This window comes from Furipterus horrens, unplaced genomic scaffold (genome assembly GCF_987537825.1).
Source record: "Furipterus horrens unplaced genomic scaffold, mFurHor1.1.pri manual_scaffold_12, whole genome shotgun sequence".
Taxonomy (NCBI): Eukaryota; Metazoa; Chordata; class Mammalia; order Chiroptera; family Furipteridae; genus Furipterus; species Furipterus horrens.
In genome coordinates, this window is record NW_028327182.1 from 40,693,327 (window position 1) to 40,709,960 (window position 16,634).

The following is a 16,634-nucleotide window of genomic DNA, read 5'->3' on the forward strand; positions in this document are numbered from 1 at the left end:
TTAATCCTTGACTAAAAATATTTATATAAAACCTACACTATTAAATGTTTTAAAAATTTTAGCTGATTGTTTGTTCTTGCATCATATCATCATCTGGATTCTGTTGTTGTGAAAATCTAAATGTCCATGTATTAATTATTGTACATTAGCTTTCTTTTCCTTTTGTTTGCTTTCAGGAACTTTTCTTTATAAACATTGTTTTACCTAATTATATATATATATATTTTTTACAATTCTGGAATTTTTTTTGGTAAATTATCTTTTGATATTGCCTTTCTTCCATATTTATTAAGAGATGGTCTACAAGGTGTGGCATTTCTAGTAAAGTAAATAAGTATACAGAAAGAAATAAAGAGCTGAGAAAGAGACCCTTATTTACTCTAGTCTTTCATTATGCAAATATTATTAAACATAACTAATCTCAATTTTTCTTTTATATCCCTAGATCTGTTTTGTATTTTCAGTATCTTTATTTTATTTAGCATTCTTTACAGTTTCTTTAAACTAAATTTGTATCCAATTGATTCTAAAATGATGTTAATTATGTAATGTTTATCTCATTTGTTTTTTAATATAAAGGACTCCATTATTTTCTTATTTCTAATATTTTTGTTGCATATGTATATATATTTTTTATCATGTTTTGTTTTAATATTATAGTCATTTATATTTAACTTTGTTTAAAAGGGAAAGTGTTCTATGGCTTTATCCTCCCTGTAAAATTCAAATTAGCATGATGAAATAGTCATTTTCAGGACAAGATAAATTTTAGTCATATCCTGTAGATCATATACAAATCATTTTGCTTTGATTTCACCAAACCAAGATACACACTAATTGCTGTCTTTTAAAGTAATTGAACTTTACCACATAATATAATCTATACAAAGCTAGCAATTCTTAACCCAGGAAAAGTTAGAATGACTCAATTTAAAAAATATGAAGGCTTTAAGTTTTCAATTATAGTTCTCTAGAGGGATGCCTGAATTTTTACTTGAAAATTGTTCATCCTAGATACAATTCCCATAATTTTAACGGCCCATAATATTTTGAATTTGAGTAAATATTATAAAGAAATATAGAAAAGGCACAGATGCTTAGATGTAGGGAATAAAGGAGGAGTTATAGAGAGACAGACATGGCTGAAATATACTCATGGCCACTAATGAAGTGCATAAAATTATAGCTAAGAAGTTATAATATTACCATATAGGAGCAGAAAATTGCTGAAGTATTTTAATCATGTGAATCTCATGATCAAATTTTCTATTTTAGAAAGTTAACATAGTTTTCAATGAAAATATGGACATTAGTTAAGAGGCTACTATAATAGTAAATTTATCATATATGTATGGAACTTCTGTATACTTCTTAGAGGTAGACTCAGCATTTTATCTGTATATAGATAGTCCAGGACTAGAATAAAATAATTCACCTCCAGGTGTTGTTGAATTGAGCTAAAAATAAGAAAATAAAAGATTTTACAGCCCAATCTTTAGAAAATGTAATAAAATTATAAGATTAAAATTTCTTATATGTGATTCATGTATATTGTTGGATATTAAAGCAAAACCTAATAAAATGGCCATCTACAGTCAAATAAATGACTATATATTCATAGTTTCTTCTAAAAAATTTAAAAGGTTTGCACAGACATTAGTTTCTACTACTAGGATATCAAATTATCAAGAATAAATAGTAGTTCTTTTTCACATCTTACAAGATGGTGGGTGAAAAAAATAAGAAGCCAGGTACTAAGGAGAAAAAACCTGAAGCTAAGAAGACTGATGCTGGTGGCAAGGTTACGAAGGGTAACCTCAAGGCCAAAACACCTAAGAAGGGGAGGTACCACTGTAGCAAAAACCCTGTCTTAGTCTGAGGAATTGGCAGGTGTTCCCAGTCAGCTATGTAGTCCTGAAAGGTCATGTACAAGAGCAAGTATTTAGCAGCTAAACCCAGGATTAAAAAGAAAAAGAAGACAGTTCTTGCTACTGTCACAAAACAAGTTGGTAGTGACAAGACTGGTGGTACCAAAGTGATTAAACTTTGCAAAATGCCTCAATGCTATCCTACTGAAGATGTGCCTTGAAAGCTGTTGAACCATGAACAGAAACCCTCAGTCAGCATGTGAGAAAACTGCAGGCCAGCATCACTCTCTGGACCATTCTGATCACCCTCACTGGGTGCCACAGAGGCAAGAGGGTGGTTTTCCTGAAGCAGCTGAGCAGTGGCGTGCTACATGGGACTGGACCTCTGGCCCTTAATCGAGTTCCTCTGCATAGAACACACCAGAAATTTGCCATTGCCACTTCCACAAAAATTGATAGCTGTGGTGTGAAAATCCCCAAGCATCTCACTGATGGTTACTTCGAGACGAAGCTGTGCAACCCAGGCACCAGTAGGGGGAGACCTTTGACGTGGAGAAGGAGAAGTACAAGATTACAGAGCAGTGCAATGTTGATCTGAAAGCCGTGGATTTGCAAACTCTACCACAAATCAAAGCTGTTGCTCAGCTCCTGGGCTACCTCTTCTCTGCTCTTACAAATGGGCTTTACCCTCACTAGATGAAGTTCTGAATTTCTTTAAAAAAAACAAATTAAATAACTGAATAAATAGTAACATGTTGTGTGTCCTGATTATAGTTATATGTACACTGTTTTCTACTTATGAGATATGAAAAAAGTTATGATTATTAAAATATGGTCTACAAGATATGACATTTCCCAATGAAACTAAGAGCCTATATAGAGACCCAAAAGTAGAGTGTCAGTGCTTTTTTGAGAAAAGTGGGGAAACAATAGTCTTTTAGTAAATTGTGATGGATATCTCAATGTTTATATGCAGAAGAAAATCTTGAACCATATTTTTAACTGAAAATGAATCTAGACAGACCATAAGCCTAAATGTTACATCTAAAATTATAAACTTCTAAAAAAAATAATGACATCTTTGTTACAAAATTTTAGAGCATAGAACCACAAACCACAAAATAAAAACATTGATAAATTATACTTTACATAAAATAAAAAACCTCTGACTTTTAAACATCACTGTTAAGTGAATGAAAACCAAGTCACAGACTGAAAAATAATAATTACAATAGAATATCTGATAAATGTCTTGAAAGCACAATAATAAAAAAGCACAGAACAAAATCTGAAAAGGTCAAACACTTTATCAAAGATGGTTAATGAAAAATAATCACATGAAAAGATACCCAACAACTTTTATCTTTAGAAAAACACAGATAAAGCCACAATGAGATAATATTGTATATGCATTAGAATGTTTAAAATGAAAAATGACAATATACCAAATGTTGGTAAGAATATGGGTCAGCTAGAACTTTCACACACTGTTGCTAGGAATTGAAAAACGGTTGGTTTTTAAAAATGAAACATTCATTTATTACATGAACTAGCCATTCTCATATTAAATATTTACCTAAGAGAAATGAATGCACATATACACAATTATTTAGAACAACTTTATTTGTATAAAACCCAAATCTGGAAACAATGTTAATGTCCATCAATAGGTGAATAGGGAAAACATTTATTTATTTTTTGCTGAGGAGTTAATTATTCTGAGGAATCCTATTCAGCAATTAAAGACAATTAACTATTTTTATATACAGCACATGAATAAAACTCAAAATAATTATGCCAAGTAAAATAAATCACTGAAAAAGAATATAGAATATGTAATGGAATTTTTAAAAAATGTGTTTGTTTAGGGAAGGAGAAGTAGTAAGGAGAAAAGGATCAGAGCAGAGGATCAGAAAGAAGCTTGAGAAAACTTTGGGACATAATGATATGTTCACTATCTGAATTGTGATAATGTTTTCACAGGTGTATACATATCTCAAAACTTACCTTTAAGAATGTGTAAACTTCAAGAATGTGCAATTTATTGTATGTCTTTTATAATAGCTAAATCTGTTTTTAAAAAGAACTACAGCTACACTAAAAATTAACTGATGAACTATCAGATATACAAAATGAGCCTGAAGTATCTTGAAGTACTCAAAACACCCCACTATGATGAAAGTAGGTCAAAGGAACATGAGCCAAGGAATAGAGTATTGACATCCTTCCAAACAATTTAATATGGAAGTAAGTGGGTGGTAACTTACAGGGGAGAAACCTGACAAACTTTACCTTAGCTGGATGAACAAGAACAACCTCAACAAGTGATAAATCATGTTGATCATATGCACTATAGATGTGATGTAATGAAAATGACATTTTACCTTGTGGTATTTCTCCCAAAAACTCATGCATCTCTTCCAATCATAAGTAAAACATAAGACAAATTCCAATAGAGATATTTTTACCAAATACCTGATCAGTGCTCTCAAAACTGTCAATAACATTAAAACAAGTAAATTCTGAGAACCTTTCACAGCCAAGAGGAACTTAAAACTACATGAAAACTAAATGTAATGTGGTATCACAGATGGAAGCCTGGAAGAGAAAAATGACATTAGGTAAGCTAATTTGAATAAGAAATGTACTTTAGTTAACTATAATGCATCAATATTAGTTCATTGTCAGTTGTGACAAACATATCATACTAATGTTAAGAGTTTATAAGAAACTGAATGTGGGCATGTAGAAATTCTCTGTACTCTCTCACAATTTTTATGTATATCTGAACTATTTTAAAATTTAAAGGTTTATTTTGGAAAATAGTTAACTGAAGCATACAATAGGGAAGACAGGGACCAACTTTGTTCTCCATAACTTCTCTCTGTGTGCAGGCCTGCCTTCTGCACTATTTCTCTCATGTTCCCAAGTTCCTGTGGGCCCCATCTAATGTGTGAATAAAATAGCTCTACGTGAAGCACTTGTTCTAAGTTTTGGTGTGTTTGTTACAAGTATTCTTAATAGAATGTTTTCATCATTTTTGAGTAGAAATCCAGACACTAAAATAAAAATAAAAAAGCTGTTCAGTGGTAAAAATGTGGATGTTGCATCTCTGTGTCTTAAAATCAGAGGTTATCAATTCAAACTCTGTATGTTTCAATACCAGCTGTGGCACATTTAACAGCATGACCTTCAACAATTGCTTAACCATCTGTAGGAAAAAGAAGCATAGCTAACACACAGAATGTAAGCTTTAAAATGCTTACTTTATTCAAGGTATTTGCCACTCTGTCAGGTTAGTTATTATTACTACTTCTGCCCCTCAACTGTTTACAGTGTGATAAACTTCTTCTAATGCAGCCACAGCTCTAATATTATTTCCTTAACATTTTTAATGTTAACTATTCTTATACAGTTATATCACAATTATTTTTCTTTGAAACAAAGTGGGATGTTTTTGAGACTGAATTCAAAAGTCATATTGATTATCTGAAATCCAATTTGTTGTCTACATCCCTTTAGAACTGTGAACTATGCAATATGCAATATTCATAATGTGGTTTGATAACTCATATGAGAGTAATTTAATTGTCAGTGCTTCTCGACCATTGTTTAATGAATTCCTAACAGTTTGAAAGGCAGGCTGTTGAAAAGCCATTATAATATTTCAAAGTTGTTCTGCAGTTTTCTTCACCATTGCTTCATCTATTTAGGATTATGATAACATTAACTTTTGAATTCCTTTAAAAAATCAGATTTTTTGCATAATGCAAAATTTGAAATCTGATTTTACTATGAAAATAGAGTAAATGCATTTTAAGGCAGGCTTACAATTAAGCCAAAGGGTAATTATCACACTAGTCTATAGAATATAATTCAGATTCATAGAACAAAAGGATCATTGTTTATCAATTTACACAGTAGCGACAATAAACAATATAATGGTAGATACAAGAAGAAAAGTCAGATAATTACAACAGTTAATCTTATCTTATAAATAGCTTTATAAATTGTAACCACTAATATCTCAAAAAGCAAATTACATCAAGGTACATTTTATTTCTATTATTGATCATGCCACTATGCATTACTATATTGCTTTGTTGTAATATCTCAAGAAGCACTAAGAAAAGAACATGTTTAGGGAGTTCATACAAAAAAAAAAAAATAACCAGGTTAAATTTGGGGAATAAAACTAATTAAATCAATGATGTTGAAGGTTAAAAAATAAATAAAAGTAAAGAAGGTATAAAATATATTTACAGACTCTACAGTATTGTAAACTTTAGTTTTTTTAGTCAAGTGAATTTAAAAAATTGCAGGCATTTGGATCTTCAAAACAGTTTAAAAAATTACATGTAGCAGATAATCATGACTGAGTTGTATTATAAACATGGTGGGGCAAAAGTAGGTTTACAGTCATATGTGAAACACAGTTTACTCTGTATTATTATTTATTATTTATTGCATTATTTTCCATATGAATAACTGTAATCCTTTTTTGACCCAACCTGTATATGTACATATATCCTCCCAGGGGCTCAATGAGATCTAAAAAAATAGGAACAAAATGCAAACATTCTCCAGATTTTGAGGAGGTATTATTAACGAGAGGGTCTGCTAAGCATACTGTTACTGATGAAAATTGATAAACTAAATGATAAACATAAATTGGGCTGTTTGCTGAATGAATAGAATCTGGGATAGTTAAGAAAACACATCAGTTCAGTGTGGATTTTATGGAGATTTAGTAGAGTTTTTATAGCATTAAGTAGAAGTTTGCCAATTATCAAGAGAACTGGGATTACTTTGTGCTTACATCTCAAGGCCCAATATAGATTCCATGACCTATTCTATGCCTACTATGCAAATTCATCATATAGGTACTATCTGGCATGACACAGGACAGATGATATGCTTTGTGGAGAAAGAGACACAAATTTGAATTCTTGCTATAAATCTCAGGGTTTCAAATTACTCACTGTGTCAGAACTCTAATTTCCCACCTATAAGTAAGAAGTTGTGACTACTTGCTATATAGTTGCTATCTTTATTTGGACCTAGTGATCCTTCTTGCATTCTTCACTTTACACATCTCATCATCCTGAAAACTGGATGGTCATGTTGTATGAATCAGGCTTATTAACCCTCAACCCTATTTCCAGCCTCCAGAAGTGATTGTGCCAAGGGTAAGAACATAATTAAAGCTGACCCAAGCAGATTTCCTTTGTTCTTTTATTCAAACTAGAGATGAGGGAGAACAAGTCCTTTTCCCTTTGTTCAGGAATCTGCAAGGCATTGTACCAGAGTTGACTGTAGACATGGCTCTGATGAAGAAAAGCACTTCCACAATAGCAAAGAACAGTGCCTAGACATAGAATCAAAAGATGTGCTGATGTTCCCATGGTTTCCAGTGTATATTGAAAAATCCTCTTTTTAAAATGAAACCAGTTACAGATATATTAGCCACTAATAACTAGAGTTCCACTAATATTTTATCATTAGGAGTTGTTTTTGGAGGTATGAGAGTGGACATGTAATGTATCAGTCATAGATTAAAATATTGTAAATTGAGGCCATTTTTATTATAATATACTTTCTACCTTTACATATGAGGGGGGGACCCAAAATTGAATTTATTTATTAAAAAGTGTGTATTTATTCTTACATGTTTAAACTTCAGCCACCTTCAAAGTACTCTTCCTTTGATACAATACACCACCTATTGATACATTTTTGCACTCAAAACAGTTTTTGAACTCGTCAATTTTGATGCCTTTTAGTTTTTTTTTTTTTAATTATTATTTTAGCTCTTTAATGTCAGCAAAGCATTTCCCTTTGAGGACTTTTTTTCATCTGGGGAAACAAAAAAATGTCACACAGGGTGAAATCAGGTGAATAGGGAGGGTGGGGCATGGGAGTCATGCCTTTTTGGTCAAAAACTGCTGAACACTCAGTGCAGTGTAGGCAGGTACATTCATAAATCACCCATCATGAAGTGGGTAAACACATTGAAAGAGTCTTAAAAAAAATTCACTGAAGCCGAACACAGCCTCTCACAACAATGCCAGCTGGTACACTGATACAGATGGGTTCCTAGAACACTCACCTAGTTGGGGAAGCCTGTACTACAAGGGTCCCACCATCCAGAAGACAATTCTGTTTTGGGGGGTGCTTCCTCTCATATAAAGATTCTCATTTATTATTTTACTCAGTCCAAGGTTTAAGAATAAAAGTAAAACAAACTTTGTTTTTAAAATTCAGGCCAATTTTATTACTACTATTGCTATGACTAGTATTCCTACTGTTACTACTACTACTAATACCACACCAATTGTTATAATTATGACTATAATATTGCCTGACATTTGCAGAATGTTACTGTTTCCTATACTATATTAAGAACCTTGCATGCATCATCTCATTTAGTCTTCATGGGAATTATTATTATTAAATAAATATTATTATTCCCATTTATAAAGGAGACTACAACAAATATGAGGGTTAAGTGGCATGAACTAAATTTATGTCTACATATGTTTAACTCCAAATCTGAGAACCTAATCATTAAGTCATGCTTACTGACATTCATATAATTCAGATAAAATTGGGTATTTGCTCAAAAAACTCCCTCATTTATTCAGGTTTCTCTGTGTCTTTGGAATAAACCCTAGCGGTAGGACTACTAAATATTTGAAAATTAAATAAAGAAAAGTCTCCCAAGCCATAGCATGAATGCCACCACTGTTTGGTCACAGCTTTGTAAAATGAAAATCAAATACTATTTCATTTTATTGATTCATATTTAGTACATTTTACAAAATGTACAGCAAATTTGGTAGATAATATTTACATGTTCAGAATTTATGAAATGAGAAATAAAGAATGACTCAGAGTGTGTTTTGGTGTTGCTATTGCTTTACTGTATCAATTTTTAGAATTTGTCATAAGCAATATATCTAATAAATGTTTCTGCTAAGAAGAGATGGAAGTTGTCATAAACTCAGATCATGCTGGAAAAAAACAAGATTATACTTAAACTGAGTGGAAGGGTAGAATATTGCTAGAGGGAGATATAGTTTCCAAAGAAGCCAGAAAATGCCAAGTTAGTGAGTTATTCCCTTTATCTATTCTGTATCCAATTTATAAATGTTCTTTGTCTGGACTTAGTCTTATTTGGGTCACATTCTCTGCAACTAAATCTATTAGTCATTTCTGGATCAGCTATCGTGTCTTCTCTTTATATTATTATCTTTTTAATGTTGAAAACTACCTTCTGGGAAAACTATATTCCTTTTCAACTGTCAAAGTGATTTAAAGTGCGACCTCTCAATCAATAGAAAGTGGTCATTTTGTCTTAAAATGATTTTTCTTTTCTGATTCTCTGGTCTTTTGTTCGCTAAATGTGCCATCAAAAGCAGTACTTTTGAGTTTTCAAATTGGTCCTTTTCTTGACTTTTTTTCCTCTTCCAACATTTCATTTAATGTTTCTCCAATGGTTAGTTACTGTCAGAGCCTGACAAAAAGGTATCTCTTTGAGTTTACATCATCCCTTATGCATCTAATCTTGAATATTTAATAATACAATTATTTGAAAAGGATGTAGTTTTTTCTACTTGCAGGCTCATTGTCTTGTCCTTCTTGTAGATGTGTACTAGGAAATTTATGTGGCTATTTTTAATTTTAAATTTGCCTTCATAATATTAAAAAATAACTTTAGGAAAAACATCTCTTTTGAATGTCAAGCATTCTTTTTTGTCCCTACCACTGTTTTTGTCCAGGCCTTCTTCAATTCATCCTTGGCCAGTCTTTTTTTTTTTTTTTTTTTTTTTTGGCAAGGATCTTCTTTTCCGAGTCTCTTTTCTTCAATTTTAGTTTCTCTTCATAGCTGTTTAGGTCATTTTTCTCTATAAATCAAAATTTAAATGCAAACTATTTAAAAATCTAATTTCAGCATATCCTTTCAAATATTACCCTTAGATGCTTAACAAAATAACTTTGTTCTCTTCCCACTGCACCCATGAACTATCAAACATCTTTTTCCTAGGTATGTATGACTTTTGAAAATAAAATTAAGGAAAGCAATTTTATTCAACAAAGGATTGCCTGGTCAACACACAAACATGTCTGAGAGATCCATACATTGAAATATCTGAAGGTGGTTGAGTCAGTGTGAGTGGGTGAAAATAGGAAGAGAAAAGAGCAGATAGGGTCCTTTGAACTGATGCAGTCTGGAGTTCCCTGTGGGTCATAGGAGAGGGAAAGAATCAGGTTGTAGCTTGCATTCCTTACAGCCTGAAGGAGAAAAGAGATACAGTGAGCATTCTTGAAGGAGCAGTCCTATGTGCTGAAGCTAAATACAGTGACTTGGGTACCTACTCAGAACTAGCAGTGGGCTCCAGAAGAAGCTATTGCAGTGATTGTCAGGCTACAGAGCACATTATCTGCAGCCCAAAGAATTTGAAATACTTTTCCCTGAGTGGCAGGTCACATTGTTGCTAATCCCATTGATGGGTGGAGATATGGAAGTAAGACAGCTGAGGTCTGGCAGTTGCCATCAGTGGAAGGAGAACAAAGCCACAAATGCACAGGCAGCCTCCCTAAGAACACCTGGCCCCCACTTATGGCAACTACACTGATGACAGTACCTGGTTTCAGGGGACAGTGCTAGAATTTCTTAGGCTTGGAACCCAATTGCCCACCATATTCCCCCACAGCAATAATACCTTGAGACTCAGGCTATTTGTTATCTGAGGAGACACATGCATCACCAGGAAATACAGAACATTTTTAGTGCCACATACTGGAATACAAAAGAAAGACTTCCTAGCAATATATTAACCAGAGACGTGCCACTCAAACTAATAAAAACAGATATTATTTCATAGATGCCTAGACAGAGAAGGAACCTATTAAATAACATGAATAATCAAGCCAATGAGGCAACTCAATAGGAAAATTAAAAATCTCTATAAAATAAGCTTAAAAGACATGGAAATATGTATGTCATTTAAATGATAGAGAATTTAAGATTACAGTTCTGGAAAAAACTCAACAAGATACAGAAAACACAGATACACAATTTTACTAACTCAGAAATAATATCAACGGAAAAAGAAACACTTCACCAAAGATACTGAAACTTTAGTAAACAACCAATTAAAAAATATGGAGATAAAGAACTCAATAAAAGAAATGAAGAATGAACTAGAAAATTTAGGAAATAGAGCTGACTAGATGGAGAAAAAATCGTGATACCAAAGATAGAAATCTGGAAATAATGCAGTTAGAAAAAGAGACTTGAGAGTGAAAAAATAATGAGAAAAAGAAAGAAAGAAAGAGTGCTATGAGAACTATCTCTCTGACTCCATCAGAAAGAGCAATATAAAAATAGTGGTATGGCAGAAGGAAAAGAGATGGATAAAGGAACAGAGAGCTTATTTAAACAAATAGTTGATGAGAATAGAAAGAAGCAAATGATATACTTAATTATCTCAATACAAAGGGGCCTTCTCTAAGGCACATTATATTAAAACTGTCAAAAGTTGACAAAAAAATAATTTCTAGGCAGCCACAGAAACAAGGACAGTAAACTATTAAGTAAATCCCATTAGATTATCATATTTTTCAGCAGAACCTCTACAGAGTAGGAGAGTGTGGCATTAAATATTCAAACTTGAATATTACCAGCCAAGAATAAAATACACAGCAAAATTATCCTTCAAATAGGAAGAAGAAATAAAGACTTTTCTTGACATACAGAAGCTGAGGAATTATGACCAACAAATATTCATCACATAAAATACTGAAGAGGGTTATTCTATTTGAAACAAAAACAAAAAAGGATACAAAACTATGAGTAAAATGACTAACAGACAGAAACAGAATATTCAACTCTTTCCCAGAATCGTGTACTTTACACTTAAATATAACATAAAAGTTCAAGTACGTAAAGACATTAAAAAGAGACAGAGAAGAAGAAAACAATAACAACCGCAATTTGGAAATAAACTCAGAACGAATAGGGATAATTTGTGACAACAAAAATATAAAAGTAGTGGGGGTAAATGTTTTAATTTGCAAAGGGTAATGAAGATAAGACTCATTCAGAAGAAAAAGATGTACTATATATATGAAACATTCTCTTGCATAAATCTAATGTTAACCACATACGCAACACAAACACACACACACACACACACACACACACACACACACACAAACAAAAAAATCCATATCTGAGACACATAACAAAAAAAAAAAATGAAGAGGAAACAGAGGGGAAAAAATTATAGAATATCATCAACTAAAAGAACAGACAGAAACAGAAGGGAGAAGAAACTATGAAGATATGGCGCTACCAGGAAACAAAAGATAAAATGGCTATAGGAAATCTTCATACAGCAATAATCACCCTAATATAAATGAATTGAACCATCAATAAAAAGCCACAGAGTAGCAGATTGCATCAAAACAAAACAAACAAACAAAAACATCCAACCATATGTTGCCTTTAAGAGATACATCTCAGCTGCAAGAACAAATAGAGACACACTGTTAAAGAATGGAAAATGGACTTCTGGTCAATATGGAGGCATAGGTAAACATACCTCGCCTCCTTGCACAACTACAGTAAAAATTACAACTAAACTACAAAAAAAATATTACCCAGAAATGTCAGAAAATTGAGCTGCATAGAAATCTGACTACCAAGGACTTAAAGAAGTCACATTCATCCAGATGAAGATGCATAGACCTTGGGGAGAGGCCTGGAGAGGTGCAGAGACACAGAACAGGTAGTCCCACATCCACGTGTGGTAGATAAAAATCATGGTGGACAAAAATCAGGAGGGATACCTCAGGAGGGAGGGATCTCACAGTCCAGAGTTCCAGTGCCAGAAAGATAAGTCCCCATAACTTTTGGCTGTAAAAACCACTGGGGGTTGGGTGTGGCAGAAGAAACTGAAGGATTCTTGGGATACTTTTCTTAAAGGGCCTGCAATGGACTTGAAAATTGCACAAACACACTCCCTCTGGGATTCAGCACCAGGGCAATATCTGGAAGTGTACCAGTGGCATACAGGGAGAGGTTGAGGTAGCAGGCACCCAGGTGAGTGCCGGGAAGTGTCTTCCTCCCAGGTAAAACTCCAGAGGTCAATCAGTGGCATAGTCCCTTCTCCAAGCCCTCCCCCACTAAGAATGTCAGACTTGTTCCAGGGGTTGCCCCATAAAACTTACAGGTGTGCTTTTCTATGATAGGCCATGCTACTATGACAGTGAGTCAAAGAAACTCTACCTAATGCTCAGAAACAAACACAGGAAGGCTGCCAAAATGAGGAGACAAAGAAATATGGCCCAAATAAAAACACATAATAAGACTCCAGAAAAAGAAATAAATGAAATGGAGATAAGCAACTTATCAGGTGCAGAGTTCAAAACACTGGTTATCAGGATGTTCAAGGAACCCATTGGATACTTCAATAGCATAAAGAAGACCCAGGCAGAAATGAAGGTTATAGTAAGTGAAATAAAGAAAAATCTACAGGGCAGGGAACCGATGGTGGAAAGAGTGAAACTGAGAATCAAATGAGTAATTTGGAACATAAAGAAGAAAAAAACATTCAATCAGAACATCAAGAAGAAAAAATAATTTAAAAAAATGATAATAGGCTAAGGAGCCTCGGGAACATCTTCAAATATATAAACATCTGAATCAGAGGGGTGCCAAATGGAGAAGCGGAAGAACAAGAAATCAAAAATTTATTTGAAAAACTAATGAAAGAAAACTTCCCTAATTCTGTGAAGGAAATAAACATACAAGTCCAGGATGCACAGAGAATCCCAAAAAAGATGAACACAAAAAGGATCACACCAAGACACATCATAATTAAAATGCCAAAGGTTAATGATAAAGAATGGATTTTATATTATTTTATTTTTTAACTTATTTACTCATTTTATTCCAGGTTTTTTACAATGCAGGCAAATGCTTGGCTTCTACAGTTAGCTCTTTCCTGTTTTAAGATATTACTTTTACTAATTTTATAAAACTTAGATTTCTTCATTATGGACAGCATGGGTCAGTGTATGAGTGTGGGCAATAAAGTAGAAATGGCTAAATCCCTGGCATAGCTCCACCACTTCTGTGTTACCCTTAAATAATTTTATTAACCTCATTTTGCATGTCACCTAATTATAAAATAGGTATAAAATAGTACCTTCTCATTAGGTTATTGATAGGTTTTTAGTGAGTTAATACGTATAAGCTCTTAGAGTAGTTTCAGGTACAAGTAAGCATTCAAGAGTGTTAAAATACCATTGTTAACATTTAATTTTAAAATCAAATCTTTTGTTTTCCCAACTAAATTATAATTTTTCATTTCATGTTTTATTTCTCCCTTAATTCTATTAAGCCACAAAATTCTATTCAATGTTGACTAATGGTAGACATAAAAAATCAAAAGAAGGCCAATAAAATTGGCTAGAGTTCAATAATTTTTACTTCTTTTATTAAATAAATCCTCCTTTTATTTTTTTTTAGATCACTTTATACTGTTAATCTTTTTTTGAAATATTTATTTATTTATTTATTTAAAGAAAGGGGGAAGGAGGGAGAAATAGAGGGAGAGAAACATATATCCGTTGCCTCTCACATACCCCCAATTGGGGAATATCTGGATTGCAACCCAGGCATGTGCTGTGACCAGGAATGGAACCAGTGACCTTTCAGTCTGCAGGTGGGCACTCAATACACTGAGCCACACCAGTCAGGGCTATTATTTATATTATTTTTCCTTTTTTGTTGTTATATTACAGCTGTCTTATTTTTCCCCATTACTCTCCCCTGCCCCACCCACCTCCCCCCTCTCCCACAGTCAATCCTCACCCTGTTGTCCATGTTTATCGGTCATTTACATTAGTTCCTTGACTAGACCCTTTCCCTTCTAGATAAAGAAAGAATTTTAAAACAGCAAGAGAAAAGCACATAGTTACCTACAAAGGAGTTCCTATAAGACCACTGGCTTTCTCAAAAGAAACTTTGCAGACTAGAAAGGATTGACAAAAAGTTTTCAAAGTGCTGAAAAGTGAGGACCTGCAACCTAGATTACTCTGTCCAGCAAAGCTATCATTTAGAATGGAAGGGCAGATAAAGTTCTTCCAAGACAAGGTAAAACTAAAGGAGTTCATCATCATCAAGACATTATTATATGAAATGTTAAAGGGACTTAATTAAGAAAAAGATCAAAACTATAAACATTAAAATGACAACTAACTCACAACTATCAACAACTGAATATAAAAAGCAAACTAAGCAAACAAGCAGAACAGAAACAGAGCCATAGATATGGAGGTTATTTGGGGGCCAGTTGGTAGGGGGAAAGGAAAAATGGGGGAAAAGTGCAGGGATTAAGACTTAAGTAATTGTAGGTACAAAATAGAAAGGGGTGAAGTTAAGAACAGTATAGGAAATGGAATATCCAAAGAACTTATATGTATGGCCCATGAACATTAACTAAGTGGGGGAATTGTTGGAGGGAAGGAGGTACTGGGAAGAGGAGGTCACAGGGGGAAAATTGGGAACACTGTAATAGCTTAATCAATAAAATATACCTAACAAAAAAGAGTAAAACAATATACCCAGATAACCAATAAAATATATTTAAAAAATAAAGAGTGAAAAATGATTCTCCGAGCAAAGAGCAACCATAGGAAAGTGAGTGTGGCTTTATCGCACAAAATAGATTTCAAAATCAAGAGAAAGGAACAGGAGACAAAGATAGAAACTTTATAATGATAAAGAGGACAATACATCAATATGACATAACACTTCTCAATATATATGCACACAGTCACGGAGCACAAAAATATGTAAAGAAATATTAACAGAACTAAAGGGAGAAACTGACAAAAATACTATTATATTAAAGAACTTTTTAGTTTTTAGCCCACTGACAGCTATGGATAAATCATCCAAACAGAAAATCAATAAAGAAATATTAGCCACATGAAAACAATAAAACTAGACTGCTATTTGTCACCACACATACAAAAATAACTTAAAATTTATTAGATTTAAATATAAGACCTGAGACAATAAAATTCATTGAAGAAAATATAGATACTAAACTTGTGGACCTCAGTGTCAGGGAGGATTTTATAAACATGACTCCAAAGGCAAGAGAAAAAAAAATAATAAATGAATGAAATTACATAAAACTATAAAGCTTCTTTACAGTAAAATAATCATCAACAAAACAAAAATGGCAACCAACTAAATGGGAGAAGATATTTGCAAAAATACCTCTGATCAAAGTCAAATACCTGAAACACAGAAAAACTCATACAATTCAACAATTTTTAAAAATCCAATTAAAAATAGGCAGAGGATCTGAAGAGATACTTACCCCAAGAATATGAATAAATGGCCAATAGATAAATGAAAAAATGCTCAACTTCACTAGCTATTAGAAAAATGAGAGTCAAAATTATGAGTTACCATCTTATACATGTTAGAACGGCTACTATCAATAAGACAAGAAATAACATTAAATAATGAATGGGGAGAGAAGATTGCAGAGGAGTAAGGGGAGGCTGTGTTTGCTTATTCCCAAGACCTGCCTGCAGTTTTGGCTAATTGTGGACAGAGCATCTCAGTTAACATCTGGATACTGGAAGAAGTTGAGGCTTGGTGCTGCTGGCGACAGAGGAGGCCACCTCAGAGTGACCTGCCTGGTGAGAATCGCAGAGGAGAAAGGGGCGGGATGC

The 16,634-nt window shown here is 33.3% G+C and overlaps 1 pseudogene; it reads left to right on the forward strand.

Moving 5' to 3' along the window:
• The first annotated feature begins 1,723 nt into the window (after positions 1-1,723).
• On the forward strand, positions 1,724-2,576 carry LOC149996051 (large ribosomal subunit protein eL6 pseudogene; annotated as a pseudogene).
• The last annotated feature ends 14,058 nt before the right edge of the window (positions 2,577-16,634 follow it).